This window comes from Leptonychotes weddellii, chromosome 12 (assembly GCF_054177405.1).
Source record: "Leptonychotes weddellii isolate Sample4059 chromosome 12, ASM5417740v2, whole genome shotgun sequence".
Lineage (NCBI taxonomy): Eukaryota > Metazoa > Chordata > Mammalia > Carnivora > Phocidae > Leptonychotes > Leptonychotes weddellii.
The window spans coordinates 67981507-67998107 of NC_138380.1; the positions used below are offsets into that span (position 1 = coordinate 67981507).

At 40.0% G+C, this 16601-nt stretch overlaps 1 long non-coding RNA gene across 1 annotated transcript in view; it reads right to left on the minus strand.

Annotated features, from left to right (window-relative positions):
• The window catches only part of LOC145716580 (uncharacterized), a 499927-nt gene that overhangs the window by 427874 nt on the left and 55452 nt on the right, over positions 1-16601 (minus strand). The gene's annotated exons all lie outside the window — the stretch shown is intronic.

The window sequence follows — 16601 nt, forward strand, 5'->3', positions numbered from 1 at the left end:
CCGGTACCAATCTCCAGGACACTCCCTAATAAACCTCTTGCCCATAAATCTCCATCTCCCAGTTTCCGAGTAACCAGATTTAATACAGTCTCCTGGCTCCAAATTCCATGTTCTTGGCACAGCAGTACATGTGAGAGTGGGCAAAAATTTCTTCACAATAAAACTATATCTGCCTGCCAAGTTATCAGCAAATCTCTTAGGAATGTAAAATAGAACCTGTAATTTTAGATAGCTGTGGGGCAGCTCCAGGATCATGAAGAACAGGGCCCGAAGCAAAAGTAAATACAAAAAATATCCCCTACCCTTTATTTTGTGCAAGGAGGTACAAAATGGGGTAAAATTGGCCCTTACTGTCAAGGACTTTGCAACCAAATTGCCCAGGGTATTAACTCTCCACAGAGAAAGAGACCAGAGATAGGGTTACTACCCAGAAGCCCCTGCTTCAGGGGTCTGCCTCCATCAGAGTGCATAAACAAAGCACATGGGTGATTGCCCCCAGAGCAGTCACATGCCACTCCAGAGAAAGTGTCTATAAAGCCTGGATGCTACAGCCACCGCTGCTAAGGCCCCTGGAGCAGCCCTGCTTCCCAAGGCCTAGATGGACCTCTTCCCTGGATTCTCCAAGATACACCATCAATTTTCCAATTGATGTTTGCTAAAGTAATCTGGGTTGGATTCTGCTATTTCAAATCCAAAGAAACTTCACTACTCCAAGTCCTCTGCAAACTTTTATATAAAGTCCCAGAAACTTTAATTACGCCTTTGGCAGAGACAGAGCATTTATCTAATCTAAACTGTCTCCCACATGCTGATGTTGACAAAAGCGACAGAAAATTTGAAAAAATGTCCTGCTGTCTCAATGCCACAGGACAAGACCATGAAATTAGAATCAGAAAAAACCCACGACAGCAACCAAATGTTAACAGGTCACATCACTTCTTTCTCAAAAGCCTTCACTAGCTTCCTATCATGTTTAAAAAAATATCCAGTCCTTACATCAGCTGGACCCTACATTACCTACCTTACTTGACCTTTGGCTATCTCTGACCTCAACTCCCCCAACTCTCCTCTTCACTTACTCCATCCATACACACCAGACTCTTTGTTCTTCTCAACCATACTCCCACCTCAGGACCTTTGCACATAGTTTCCCCTATCGGGAAATCTATCTATCCTGCAGATATCTCTATGGCTTATTCTCTCTCTTTCACATCTCTGCTGAAATCCCATCAGATAGACCTTCCCTCACCTCCTATCTAAAAGAGTAGCCTCTCCCTCTCCCTTTTTATCCTCATATTCCACTTAATTTTTCTTCCTAGCACTTGTCACTACCTACCACTACATTACAAAACTGCTGCATATTTGTTAATTATCTGCTAGATTTACTAGATTATAATCTCCATCATGGTCATGACTCTGTATACTTTTGTTCAATGTGGAGTTCATACCCTTTAGAAGTACCTGACACATGGAAAGGTGTCCATTTATATTTATAAACTGTTTGAATAAACAAGAAATTAAAATCTAAGCACTGAGATATGTCTACTTGGAGGCAGAGTGTCAAGACTGTAGGTTCGGGATTATGAATGACTCTGCTTCAGTCCCTCACGTTTCTTGGGTTGAACAATGACGGGAGATGTGACTCCCAGGAGAAGAGTGTAGGCTGAGGTCCACAAAGGGAGTCACTGCAGCGCATATCTGCTATGGGATCAGGTAATGAGGGCCTTGAGCCTTTAGGAAGACAGAAGTCCTCTGTGAGGTAGAAAGCCAGGTGGTTCTAGTGGCTGCAACCCAAGCAAGATGGCAGTGAGAACTGACAAGAGCAATCCCAAGCTGGGGTGCAGGACAGAGAGACAAGACCTGGGGAGGAGGCAAAGAAGATGTCAGACTAGTCAACTCCATGGAGATATTTGCCCTGAAAATTGCAGGGTCTTTCCCTTCTTGCAAAATAGTTTTTCTAATAACTCTGTGTACCTTAACTAAGCACATTCTCTTCTAGCTTCGAAATCTAGCCCAAAATGTGTACCTTCACCTTGTCTTACTCCGTAGTCTCACTTCCCTTAGGCTCAAAGAACAAATCAAGTTCCTATATATTAAATTTTACGACTTACCAAACGAATTTTGTTTGAGAGTTTTCTTTAAAGCCCATTTGTTGGGACGCCTTGGTGGCTCAGTCGCTTAAGTGTCTGCCTTCAGCTCAGGTCATAATCTCAGGGTCCTGGGATCAAGTCCCGCATCGGGCTCCCTGCTCAGCGGGGAGCCTGCTTCTCCCTCTCCCTCTGCCTGCCACTCCCCCTGCTTGTGCTCTCTCTCTCTCTCTCTCTCTGGCAAATAAATAAATAAAATCTTTTTTTAAAAAAGCGCATTTGTTTGCAACAGAATGAGCCAAAGCAGTAGTATAAGTGCCATTCTGATTCACACGGCAATGGAGAATTGGACTGCATTATGATCTCTAAACAAATACGGGTGTGGTATGCCATGCTCTGAGACATTCACGCCACACAATGGCAGGTGTTTCCCTGCCATTCTTACACACCGGACACGGGTGAAGAACCAGGTTACCAGGGGCTCAGATGAGAAAGTGTGAGGACAAACCCATGACACATGTGTCCTTATGTTATTTTCCTCAATAGATAAGTAGATAGGCAGATTGATCTTCATTTTACTTAGTGTTCGGGAATCAAACTAGCTGACAACTGTATATAAAATTCATGTTTCCAAGAGCAACAAAACTATTAAAATATACCCTTAGAGCCTGAAAATAGCTACAATCTGTTCGAGAGAAAAATAGATCAAAAGCCTCAAAACTGTACTACTCTTTGATCTAGTGTTTTTATTTTTGGGAAATTAGACTAAGACAATCATCATAGATGTGCAGAAAAATTCAGTTACAAAGATGTCGGCATTGTATATAATTGTAATCATGACAATTTGGAAGTGACATAGATGTCTAACAGCAAGGGCTAAGTAAAGCATGCCATGAAGAGCCATGCAGGGAGATAGGATGAAGCCATTAACATGGTATTTAGATACTGAGAGGTTTTAAAAAGTAACTACAACATCGTTTTAAGGTTAAAATACATTATTATTTAAAAATAAAATAATTTTAATATACTCTAATGGCAATTTAGTTAAAAATAAATATGCATTTTTACTCAAAAGGTTCTGGAGGGAAATACACCAAACATTATTAGTAGTTGTCCCTAACTATTTGAATTATACACAATTTTTATTTCTTGCTTTTTATACCCTTACTCCAAAAATCAGCTCTAATGAATGGATATTGCCTTTCAAATAAAAAAAATGCTACCTATTTTTAAACTGTATGATAAAGAAAACACACTTTACGTGCATCAGAAGATTGGAAAGAAACGCAGCTCTTCGTTGCAAAGGCAGAGAATAATTTGTGTGTTACCTCTTAGAGATATAGTCCTATCTTGCCACCTTGAAATGATAATAAATAACAAGCACTCTTACAATGAAGCAGTGTCAGAGTGCTACAATGGAAGCCAAAGTAATATTAATAGTCTCAAAGTCGTATGTCAAGCAAATGCAAAAGTTCCCCAGAGAGAGATGCTGGTAGAATAAATAATCAAGAATAGTAGACTGTACTTCCAGTAAATAGTGCTCTTTTGTGAGGTGGCATAAACAGAGGAAGTTTTAACAGCATTTAAGATATTAATCACTATACTAATTTTTGATGCATGGTGATAAGTATGTCAAGAGTGATGTTATTAGATTCATACAGTCACTACATAAAGAGTCTATGAAAAGAAACATTTGGGAAATTTGGATCCACATAACCACATTTAGAATTTATTTGTGTTAAAGCATTTATAAAATCATTGTATCTGCAAGTTTATGAATATATTAATTCTTCACATGTAACTTCCTTTCTTAAATTTCTCCTTATCCCACCCGAGCTTACATACTCCCTGATACACACACACGCATGCACGCATACACACACACACACAGACACACACACACTCATTCTCATCCTATTGCCATGATAATCGAAAACAACTCGCATTTCTTTGCAGTTTTACCTGGCAAATTTTCTGCTGTCTGGTTATCCAGTTACAATAGAGCCTAAGTTTTTTATTTTTGCTACCTAGGGAAAATCCAGAGGAAATTGAGTTTCTTTGATTCATAAAGCCACTGCTAAGCTTATGAGCTTCTCTTTTTCATTCAAATCACATTGACAGTAAATTGATCAAAGAAGAAAGGTGTAGGAGTCAAGTTTCATAGAAATAGTCACCTTTTCCTCCCTCACTGCAGAAAGGAATTGATCAACTCTGCACTTTCATTCCAGCCTAGGAGGACAAATTTTTCTCTATCTAACAATTTAGGAAGGGATTCTCACTGCCTTGCTGGGGGAGAACAAAGAGCATGTATGACATTCTGATCTGGGGGAATCAGGAAGTTATGTCAGCAGAGCAGAGAACATTCTAAACTGTGAGCTTTTCAAGGCGGGGAGCACTGTGGGATTGTCCAAATGGGCACAGTCTGGGCTTCACGCTATTTCTTGTCCAGTGTCACTTAACGGCTCACAATCCCTAAAGAGAAGGCCTCAGGAAAAAGACTTCACTGTAGGTAAAAATTAAATACAGAGCGTTGTGGTTTGGGTTCCCCAGGAAGTAGATCCTGAGGTAAGGATTTGAGTGAACATTTACTTGGGAGGTTCAGGAAACTCCAGTAGCAGAGTAGAAGAAAGATACAGGGAGGGGAAGGCAACAGAGGGCAAGTTGTTAAGCAAGTGCATTGGTTAGTTTGTGCCACATAACAAACCATTCCAATGCTTACTGACTTTAAAATGGAACGTGTGTAGTTTCTCACACTTCTGTGAATCATCCAGATGGTTCTTGTTGTCTGGGTGAGCTCAACTGATCGCTACATTCAGCGGGCTACTCTCCTGGGGCTAGATGCCTTCAGTGCTCAGACACACACTTCTAAAGGTTGGCCTAGGGAGCTCTCACTGGATAAGCTCATTTCTAAGTCACCTCTCATCTCCAAGAGGTGAGCCTGGGCTCCTTTAGGTGGTAGCCTCAAGTTCCAAATGCAGCAAGAAAACGAGTCCCAGCAAGCAAGCACTTTTCAAGCTTCTGATTGTGTCATGTTTGCTAATTTCCTGGTGGCCAAAGCAAGTTCACACAGCCACTAGATTCAAGGTTGGAGAAATGGATTCCACTTTTTGATGGGAGATCGGCAGTGTCACATGACAGGGGGGAGGAGGATTTGTGCTTATTTTACAACTCACCACCACCAGCAGCCATACTGGGAGGTTGGCATTTAATCCAGCGAGGAATTTCTGAATTAACCTATGCTTCAGAATTAATGCATCCTATGCAAGGTCACACAGAGGAAACTGGGGTACTTATATGCCAAATCCTCTAGGTCATTGGAGCCCCCTGCAGGGTTGGTAATACCAGGGCAGCTATAACGGCTTAGTGTGCCTCAGACAAACTGATCCAGATACTGGCAGTCATGACCCTTCTGTCACGCCCAGAAGGAACGAGCTCTCGGGAGAATATGAGACCCTGTCTGTGAATGCTACATACAGCACATATTTACCATTCAAAGTGATTTGAAGCATCCAAGGTGAACAGCTTCAATCAGTTTGTTTCTAATTCCGACTCTGCTGTGTGTGAGGTTTCTGTTGCTGTTGTTGTTTGAATTCCTGAGACAATACAATGCCTGACAAGTGGCAAGTAACAGCCCTTATCTGATTTCTGGGTAAAACACTGGCATAGTTGTTTTCTGGGCCCCATTAGGCAGCCATTTACCAATTGGAAATGTCTGAGAATTTGAAATCAAAGTCAACATGTTCAATGAACACTAAAGTGTTCAAAGATACCATTCCTCTTCACACAGAGAGGAATGAACTATAAGCTAGCCTAGTCTTAGACAGCATCACACTGCATCTTTGCAGTGAATAAGGATCAAGTCACTGGCAAATATTTTCTGAAATGGAATTGTCAGAGAAGAGTAGTGATAACATTACTTCAGTCACTTTGAATGAGGTGTTACCAAAGACTCAAATCCACAATGTGATACTAAAAACATTACATTTTTGGTTAACAAAATATTTGTTTCATATAGCGAGAGGTAGTACTGTGTAGTGGTCAAGATCATAGACTCTGAAGTCAGATACTTGGGTTGGAATCCTGGCTGGGCCACATGTCAGCTACCAGCTCGAACAATTCACTAAAGCTCTCAGTGCCTCCACTTTTTCATCTGTAAAATGAGGATAAGAATATTGCCCATCCCAAAGAATTGTTGTAAGAATCAATACATATAATATTCTTAGAAGAATATGGGACAATATGATAAATGTTAACTAATTTAGTAGTGAATTACCATTTCTATATACTGACTAGTGCTCTATTGGCTCAAGTTATCAAGAATTAATTGAAAACAGAAGAAAGCTGGAAACAGTTTACGGATTTGATTTAATTGTACCTAGATGTTAGTTAATACCTTGAGGAAATCAGACTCTAAAATCAGAAGCAAGCAGTTGTGACTCCAGTTGATTCAAACTTTTCTCAATGACTTCTTTGTTTTTAAGTCTTTTTTAAAATTATTTATTTATCTGAAAAAGAAAGAGAGAGAGCACAAGCTTGGGGGACAGGCAGAGGGAGAAGCAGACTCCTCACTGAGCAGGGAGCCCATCAACAGGACTCGATCCCAGGACCCTGAGATCATGACCTGAGCCGAAGGCAGACGCTTAACCAACTGAGCCACCCAGGTGCCCCTCAATAACTTCTTGGTAAGCAATGAATTGTCCGTTGTACACAGACACCCATTTACAATACCCAGGTCCACACCACACACACATATATAAACAAATGTATTTGCACATACACACCTAAAAAGTGTTTCATGAAGTAGCACTCATTGTGATATTCTCTACTTTCTTTTATTTCAATTTATTAAAATGTTGATAGTAATCTATCATTGATTTTGCCATCATTAATGGGTCATGACCTCATATCTAAAAAAATTCTATATAACCAATCCTTTCAATGAGATAATTACATGCGAAAAATGTGTTCTCTTCCCATTTCTGGCTACTCTTCAGCCCAGTCCTGCACTGTAGTACGAGGGTTAAGCTCTCCTTAGTACAAAGGGAAACAGAGACTCTTAAAGACTTTCTCAAAGATTCCCAACTAGGCCAGACTACCTCGATCTCTGGCCCTGTCATCAGCTACTGTCCCTTCTCAGCACTTTCTCAAACATGCAGGATGTGAGAAATGAAGGCTTCTGCCTAGGAAAATAAAGACAACTCTATGATCTAAAGTTCTTCTGCCTATTGTGGACGTGGGAGACATGAGGTTGTAGCAAGAAGGGGTCATTAAACCTCTGGAGAGCTGTGAAGAGCCTCTTTCCAGCCCTAGAATAGCAATGATGACCGCTGCCCTATCATCCAATTTGTGACCAAAGAAAAACACAGTACAGCATCTAATCTAATCCTTGACAATTAGACACATAACAAGATTTTAGGAATGGAAATTCTGTGGCAACAAGGTCAGGTTGAGTATACTTTTATTTTTATTTTTAAGATTTTTTATTTATTTATTTGACAGAGAGAGACACAGCGAGAGAAGGAACACAAGCAGGGGGAGTGGAAAAGGGAGAAGGAGACTCCCCGCGGCGCAGGGAGCCCGATGCGGGGCTAGATCCCAGAACCCTGGGATCATGGCCTGAGCCGAAGGCAGACGCTTAACGACTGAGCCACCCAGGCGCCCCAGGTTGAGTATATTTTTAGATAAATGGTGCTTATCTCCTACCACAAAATCACATATACCACAGTCCACTTGGTTTTTCCTCTTTTTCTACTCGTGCCAACTGCACATCATTAAATTCTACCTTTAGTTGTGATTCACATTTCTTATAAAGTAGTTCTACTCCTTGATTTCTACACCTGGTAGGTTGAACTAGAGATGTGAGAACTGCACCACACGAAGCAGTATCAAATAACAGTTCTAGAGATAGATGGAGGTGATTATGATGGCGCAGCCACGGGAGCAAACTTAATGCCACTAACCGGTACACTTCAAAATGATTAAGATGGTAAATTTTATGTTATGTGTATTTTACCGCAAATAAAAAAATAATTTTAAAAAGTATTACATAAAAAGAGGATTACATAGAAGTTTTTTTGAATTCAGGTTATATATTTAGACCCTCCTCCTACCTCACCCCCTCATTACTAAAAAAAAAAGAAAAAAACACAAGCAAGTGTTACATTTGTTAGTCAAGAAATATTTAGTTAGCTATTTAAATCTTTAAATCTAAATGTCATCTGTCACCACTTGCTAATGTTTGTGGTTGTGCAGAATAACCAGAGGAAATGGAAATACCCCTCTTGATCTTACTCACTCAAAAGTTTCCACACATCCAACCACCCCATCACTGAAAAAGTTCTTCATAATAAACATGTATCCATAAAAGACTGATATTTTTGCTGATGCCAGAATTGACATATTAACTTAATCTTTGTGTCAAAACCTACTGACTCACTCAAACTGAGCAGTCAAAAGGAATAAAGATATATTCAAAGAATTGTATAAATATGCTAGTCCAAAAAATATGAAAATAGAGGACTTATTTAAAGTTTCTGCTTGGCTACACCTTGAAAAATCAAGAAAACAAGGACATTTTATTTGGATGCCTCTATTAAATGAGAAGAAAACCAGGGGAGCAGTTTATTGAACACGTGTTTCTCATTGACCTTGTGAGGCATCCATCCAGTATCTTTAACAAAAGAACACTGTGAATAAGTATACTCTCTCACTGTTGAATTTTGATGGCCTTATAAGCCACTAAAGCTTCACCTTCCTGGTTAATGTATCATCAGAATCTGTTTCTAGTCATTTTGTGGATAGCTTTGTTGTAGCTTCCAATTATAGTAGTATATACACTTCTCTCTCATGCTCACCTTATTACCCAAACCAAACATTCTACTTACTAAGAGCAATCTTATTTCATGTCAGATTCATTTTCAAAATCTTTTAAGTTTAGCTTTTTATCACAACCCTTGAATAATGCATTTAATATCTCAGTCCTAATTCTGATCTTGAAATCTACCTCATTCAAACAGCTTTGTAGCACTCTCATGCCCTGCCCTCCCACCATCCCTGCCCCCCCCAATTTTGCAATATAATTGATTATACAGGAAATACAGTATGATCGAAACACTCTTCAATTTTAAGGCTAACTATGCAAACGCCTGTTTTTCAATAAACAGGCCTGCTTAAGCTAAAGTCATAAAGTAAAGCATATTTTGTGGCACTGTCCTAATCTAGAACTAAAAAGAAGTTTTAAACATAAACAGCAAGTCCAAGTTTCAGGTCAAAAAATCTATTGTTCTGTATTCTATTTTGTAGTACACGACCTATTCTGTAGTACATAATCAAAGAGTTGAAGAGGGGTAGTCAAATGTATCTAGAATTTCAAGAACAAACAATACAGATAGCCCTGGCAAGATCATGTTTCGTACAACTACCAAAGACCAAATTATATCAACAGCAAAACTTTTTTTTAATTGCCTAAAGCGATTTTGAAATTAACATAATGATCAAAAGATGAAGATTTATACAGACAGGCACACTTTGCAGTACAAACCTCTCTATAAATAAGGAGATCTCAACCTTGAAGCCTTGAAGTCCTAAATCTATAAACAAGAAAGTGTTGCTCACCCAAAATGTAACTGGCATTTTATTTGCACTAAACAAAGAACTATCACATAGTGAAGAGGGGTAAAAGATAGCAAACACATTTCATACACTGGCCAACTCACATTTCTTTAATCTTTGGATACTTCTGAAATCTTTAAGGCCCACATCCAGGAAACTCTTTCAAATGACTCATGTATATCAAACTCTTATTATCACAGTCTAGTTGGCTTAATCTATGACTTCCAAGAACTATTACTTTTTCAATGCCCAACCCTAGCCTTATTATTAACCTCCTCCACTCAACTCAAGAAGAAGAAAAGACATGGGATCGGGAAAGTAAAAAGAGGAAAGCAGCAAGGAAACAAGGGGGAAACATGAGGAATCAATGGAAGGAAAAAAACAAGTAAAATCATGATTACAATAGGGCAAAATACCTCATTCCATTATTTTCCTTTTCCCCAGTTTACTAAATTCAGTAGAAAACTTTTCTATATTAATAGATAATGTTTGCTGAGCACCTATTATAAGCCAGGCATTGTTCTAAGCACTTTACAAATATTATCTCATTTAATACAATTCAATGAGATAGATACTATTAATGTTCCATTTTACAGACAAAAAAGCCAAGGCACAGGGACCCAGATCACAGAGCTAGTACGTACCAGATCCAAGATTCAACCCAAGCAATCTAGTTCTGGAGACCATATTTTTACCTAGTAAGTTATGTGCAAAAGAATATGTTACTGCATCTACTTGTGGGTTCCATGTAATTCTGATATGAGAAACAAAGGCAGAAGAAAAAATATTAAATTTCCTTACTACCTACAGCCCACTGACAAATCCTTGAAACAGGCAGAGTGAGGTTACTCTAGGAACTCAGCTGCCTCAATATTAATACTTTGCTAAGGGCAAAAGGCAAAATCCTAGCCCTACCCCCAGGATCCTGTAAGTCTACTTTAACATATAACAATTCCTTTGGAAACTTCCTTTATCTCTACCCCCCAAGATACATGCTGGCAATCATCCTCCAAGTATATGACCCACCAATATATATCTGAAGAGTCTCATAACTGAGTTTTTACTAAAACAGTAATAAATGACCTTTTCCTAACAACAGCTAGCCCCCTCAGGATCCTGGAAACCTTGTTTCCAAAAATACCTGGGAGGCTTACACTATCCCTAACTCCCTCCTAACTTGAAAGACTATAATGGGCCCAGAGCAGCTCTTTCTGCCTGTCCCCTTGCTTTAATAAAACCACCTTTTTGCACCAAAGACTTCTCAAGAATTCTTTCTTGGTCATTGGCTTTGAACTCTAACATCTTCCCTACATCAATACTACTTTGTAATACTACAAACTAGGGGGGAGAGAGACCCTAGGGATTCATTCCTTCAATAAGCATTTATCATGAACAGACTCTAGCTTTAACTTCTTGAAAGGAACACAAAAATGAACAAATCAGATTTCTAGCCTTAGATAAACTCAGTCTAGTGGAGGATATATTATTACAACACAATGAAAACCGTGCTTATAGAGCTTTGTCCAAACTGCTACTGGGGACACGGAATGGAATGACTAACTTCTTGGACAGTGAGGAGAACATATCAAAGAGAGGTGATACAAAATCTAAGTTAGTTAGTTAGTTAGTTAGTTAGTTAGTTAGTTAGTTAGTTAGTTAATTAGGTAGGCTCCACACTGGGCATGGAGCCCAACATGGGGCTTGAACTCACAACCCTGAGTTCAGACCTGAGCTGAAACCAAGAGTTAGACATTCAACCAACTGAGCCACCCAGGCGCCCCCCATAATCTAAGTTTTTTAAAAGACAAACAGGAGTTTCCAGAAATAGGATGGAAGAAGTAAGTAGGTACCCACGTTTTCAATAATAATGAAGACTCATTTATTAATAAAAAAAAATGTTTTGGTGCACATAGCCCACACATGTGGGCTAAGTCCACAGAAGACATAAGAATAAATAAATTACAATTTCTTCTTTCAATAAATGTATCATCTAAAAGGGGAGATAACACACAAATGAATATTACAAGGTATATGGTTTTTTTTGAATGCTCTAGGATTTGTAGGATATGCCCTTTAGATGATCTAAGAGCCTCTTAGAATGAATCCAAGAATTCTGGGGAACTGATGCCTATTCTGCTTCTATAAGCCTGAGTTCAGGAATGTGGCTGGATCAGCTGAACTATCCTCAAGCATCTGAGGGTAATGGATAAGACTGCATATACTGTTTCAATCACATTTTGCACTCTATAATTCTGAGACTGATGACCTGGAGCAAGTAAGGAAGTATCAGCATGTATCCAGACTAGACAATGTGTAGGCCCTCTCCAGCTTTATGCATAAACACTGGGCATGGAAAGGGACAACTCACACTTCTAGAAAGACTTGCAATCTGCACTCATAATTACATAATCCCTGGTTAGAGGAGGGCACTAGGAAACTTGTATCTTTGTACTAGATGCTGCTACTGATCTTGCCATCATTTATCCTGACTGCATTCCTAAGTGAAATGTGTTTGATTTACTCAAAAAATGTCTCTGTCTTGTCTTTCCATCAATCCAAGCCTGCTAATGAAATTTTCCAGTATGACAGTTGACCAAGAAGTTGAACAAATTATACAGGAATTCAGAAGAGGAGGCAACTGTTGATTAAAAAACCAAACAGTTCGGGGCGCCTGGGTGGCTCAGTCGTTAAGCGTCTGCCTTCGGCTCAGGTCATGATCCAGGGTCCTGGGATCGAGCCCCGCATCGGGCTCTCTGCTTGGCGGGAAGCCTGCTTCACTCTCTTCCATTCCCCCCTGCTTGTGTTCCCTCTCTCGCTGTCTCTCTCTCTCTGTCAAAATAAATAAATAAAATCTTTAAAAAAAAAACAAAACAAAAAAAAACCAAACAGTTCTTGGGAGAAGTAGCATTGAAATTATGACTAACCGAATCAATCATCAAATAATCAAGATTTATGTCTGACTTACCCCCTTACTGATTGATATATTCACTCAATAAATAAGTTAATATAGTAAAGAAAATAGTAGAGTCTAGCCTTGCTGGCCATGGATACTTCCTGCCCTTTACAAGAACTAATTTTACAGTTTATTTATAAAGAGAATGTTTTTAATTCCCTTATTCCCATGTTCTTACAGGTATTTACGATACTAACCAAGTATTTTAACAATAACAATAAACATCTATTGCATAGTTCCTTATAATTTATATGGTATTTTCTGAGAGTATTGTCTCATTTGATTACCTCAGTAGCCCTGTGAAATATTAGTTAAGTTTAGTGACTTGTTTCTTAAATTCCACATATGAGTGAAATCATATGATAATTGTCTTTCTCTGATTGAGTTATTTCACTTAGCTTAATACCTTCTAGTTCCATCCACATCGTTGAGCATAGGAGAAGGGAGGGAAAAATAAAACAATTCAAAATCAGAGAAGGAGACAAACCATAAGAGACTCTTAATCATAGGAAACAAACTGAAGCTTGCTGGAGGGGTGTGGGTTGGGAGATGGGGTAACTGGGTGATGGGCATTCAGGAAGGCAGGTGATATAATGAGCACTAGGTGTCATACTGATGAATCACTGACCTCTACCTCTGAAACTAATAATACACTATCTATTAATTAATTGAATTTAAAGAAAAATTTTTTTTAAAGTTTAGTGACTTGCCCCAGGCCACACAGCTAGTAAGTAGACAGGCAGCTTGTCTCTGTTATCCCACCATTGAGTCCTAGTTCCTGACTTTGGGAACTCTTGAATCATTAACCTCCTCTCCTTTCTCTGAAACTTGCCCCTCCTCTCTTATTCTGGTAGGTATCCCCAGCCATGGGCAGCCATGTTGTACCATATAACATCTCCACTCAGGCCCTAGTTAATTGGACCTCAGGTATACACTGCACCGAGCCAGAAAATCAGATTCTCTAAAGGAAGACTTTGGGAACTGAAACCAAGTTACAGAGAGTTTGTGTCTCCATCTGTCAGAAGATAAAGTATGTAAATTTAGGAGCTATGAGGGGCCATGTTCCACTTTGAAAACAAATGTCAGATGAGTCTACAAAGAGAGGGATGAAATAGAAGCACAAAGAGAATCAAGGAACAGAAACAAAGAGAGTAGCCAGTGGTTCTGCCGTCCCTGCTCCAGTGCTATGAGACCTACCTGTATTCTTAGCGCTGTATCCCACTTCCTTTCATCTAATTTGAGTTGGTTTCCATTACTTAAAACCAGGGTCTTAAATAGTAATATTGCAGAATCTGCAGAAGGCCAATTAATATCCCATTCACCAGGATATAGTGGCCAAAAGAAAGAAAAGGAAGGAAGAAAAAGGAGAATGGGAAGACAGCAGGGAGGCAGGAAAGAAGGAGAAACAGGGGCAAAGGGGGGAGGAAGGGGAAGAGAAAGGAGGAAGGGAGGAACAGATGGAGGGAGGGATAAGAGGAGAGGTTATTTTCCATATGTGCTATCTATAGCCACAATCCCTCAAGCCTCCCATTCTGTTCCATGGTAGGAAAGGGAATAGATTCATGGCCTGGGTCTGCAGCTATGTGCATGCGCCCAAGAACAATGAAGTTGGTGGGAAACAAACAAACAAACATTTCCAGACTAATCATAACAGTGCTTTGGGAAAATGAACCTGGTGAATGGGTTTGGGAGTGGGGGATGGAAGCTGGGGGCATAGATAAGAGAGATCAGTTGGAAATGGAGAATGAACCCTAACAAAGAAAAGCCTGTACAAATAGAAAGGGGAAGATGGTACGGAAAATGCTAAGAAAGAAGACTGGATGACCCTTAGCAATCAAATGGCTGTGCAGGATAATGGAGGAAAGCAGGAGTCAAAGGTAACTGTCCCAGGTCTGGGGCCTGAGTGACTTCAAGAGTTAAGACCAGTAACTCCATCTGCAAGCAGGAGGAGCACTAGTTTAAAGGGCCGAAGCTCATGCGTACACAAGGTGTCTGCCTGGCCCTCATGGGGACGTCTACCAGTCCAGGAGAAAAGACAATCCAGCAGCCACAGATATGGGAGTTGCTCATCAGGGCTCACAGTTGACACGAGCTCATTTAGGCAGAGCTTTACAGGGAGAGAGAAAGAAGGACAAGCAAAGCCTGGGGGAGGAGCCACATTTGGGAATGGACAGATGGTGAAAATATGACTAAAAAACCCCAGAGAAAGCAAAGGAAATCAGGATAGCACAGTGCCAGGGACACTAAGGGAGAAGAAAGAGTGCAGGAGGGGGCAGCCCGCAGTTTTAAACACCTCAGAGAGGTTAGGAAAAAAATTGAGAATTTGAGACTAGCCATCAAAATTCACCTTAAGAAGTCACTGAGCACTTTCAGTTGCTTGATGAGAGAGAATATCAAATGACAAAGTGACAAAGGTCCCAGGGGTAAGTAGGTAGGAGCATGTAAGGAGAATGAGATCTGCCAAGTGTGTCTGGGGAGGAAGAGAAGCAGAGAAGAGAGGCCTGATCACAAGTGTTTCCTCTTCTCTTTTGTTGTGTTTGGATGGTGGGTTTGGGGTATCATTGCTGTCACTGTTTTGAATATTGAACAACCTGACTGTAGGGAGTGGGGAAGGGACCAGTGACCCCAGAGACTGAAAATGCATAAAAGGGTGTAAAATTGGTAGGAATAAGATCCTGGAAGGGACAAAGAGCATGAGGGTTCCTAAGGAGGAAAATCTGATTTGGAGAGGGAGACAGTTAAGCGAGCATGAGGTCTTCCATCCTCTGAAAAATCACAGGAGAGGCCTCCCCAGAGAAAGGACGAGGCCAGCATGTGAAATCACAGTCCACAGCACAGGCCTAGTAGTCAGCCTGGAACAAATGTTCGTCGAATGAATAAATGATTCTGCTACTCCAATATGGATGCATGACTGGAGCCACAGATGTGTTTGTCGCCGAAGGTTCTTAAAATTTAGTTCAGAGAACAGAGAGTGTTCTATAACCAGGGGCCCTAAAGAGAACCAGAAATAACAATAAGTTCCACTTGCCTTGAACATCAGAGAAGGAAAATGCAATTATGTGTCATACCCAAGTTAATTCAGCCACACCCGTATACTTGGAAGCCACAGCATCAGCAGAATAATTTGCCATTATGAAAGGCAAAGTACTATAAACAGAAAGCATTTTCATTTCTATAAAGGAAACTCCATGACACCCTTCCACGTGGCCTGCCTCTAATGTCCCCTTTTTCCCATGAAATGACTTAATGCCCTCCAGCACCAACATTCTGAGGGCAGCGTGCACCCCGTTTCCAGTGACCAGGCAAAGAAGGAAGGTCAGTACATGACCAAGGCAGAGCAAAGATGATCACGCATTCAGAATCAAAACTGAGAGCCGCAAATGACTAATGATCATAACCGAGTGTACCCTTCAGCAGAAAACAGAACAAAACATGCTCAGTGTGATGGGGGGAAAAAAAAAATCTGGTATGCAAGATGTAAATAAAATGTAAAGTAACTAAAAAGAAAAAGAGCTTAGTCATTTTTGGAAAATTGGCATGTTACTTACTGCCATTTATTGATGCCCTTGAAGGGAACTGTGCTAAATAACCTAGGTCTGCAGAAGCAAATGATTTAGGGGCCTCAGACCCTTGTTGTCTTTCTAAGAGCTAATGCAAGGGTTCTTAAATTTCCTGTGCCATCGACCTCTTTGGCATTCTGGTGAAGCCCATGGGCTCCTTCTCAGAATAATATTGATAAATGTGTAAGTAAGTTTACAAAAGCAACCGAAATTGGATTATAATTGAGTTTCAGTTTGTGTTTCATAAAAAATAGAGAATTTTTGCTCCGAACCTGAATTCACAGACTCCAGGTTAAGAACATTTGGTTGTCCCTTTTATAAATAGAACACATATAATTGGTGTTCACCAACTGCAATTATTACCAAAATAAACACAAGCTTTTACCTTCT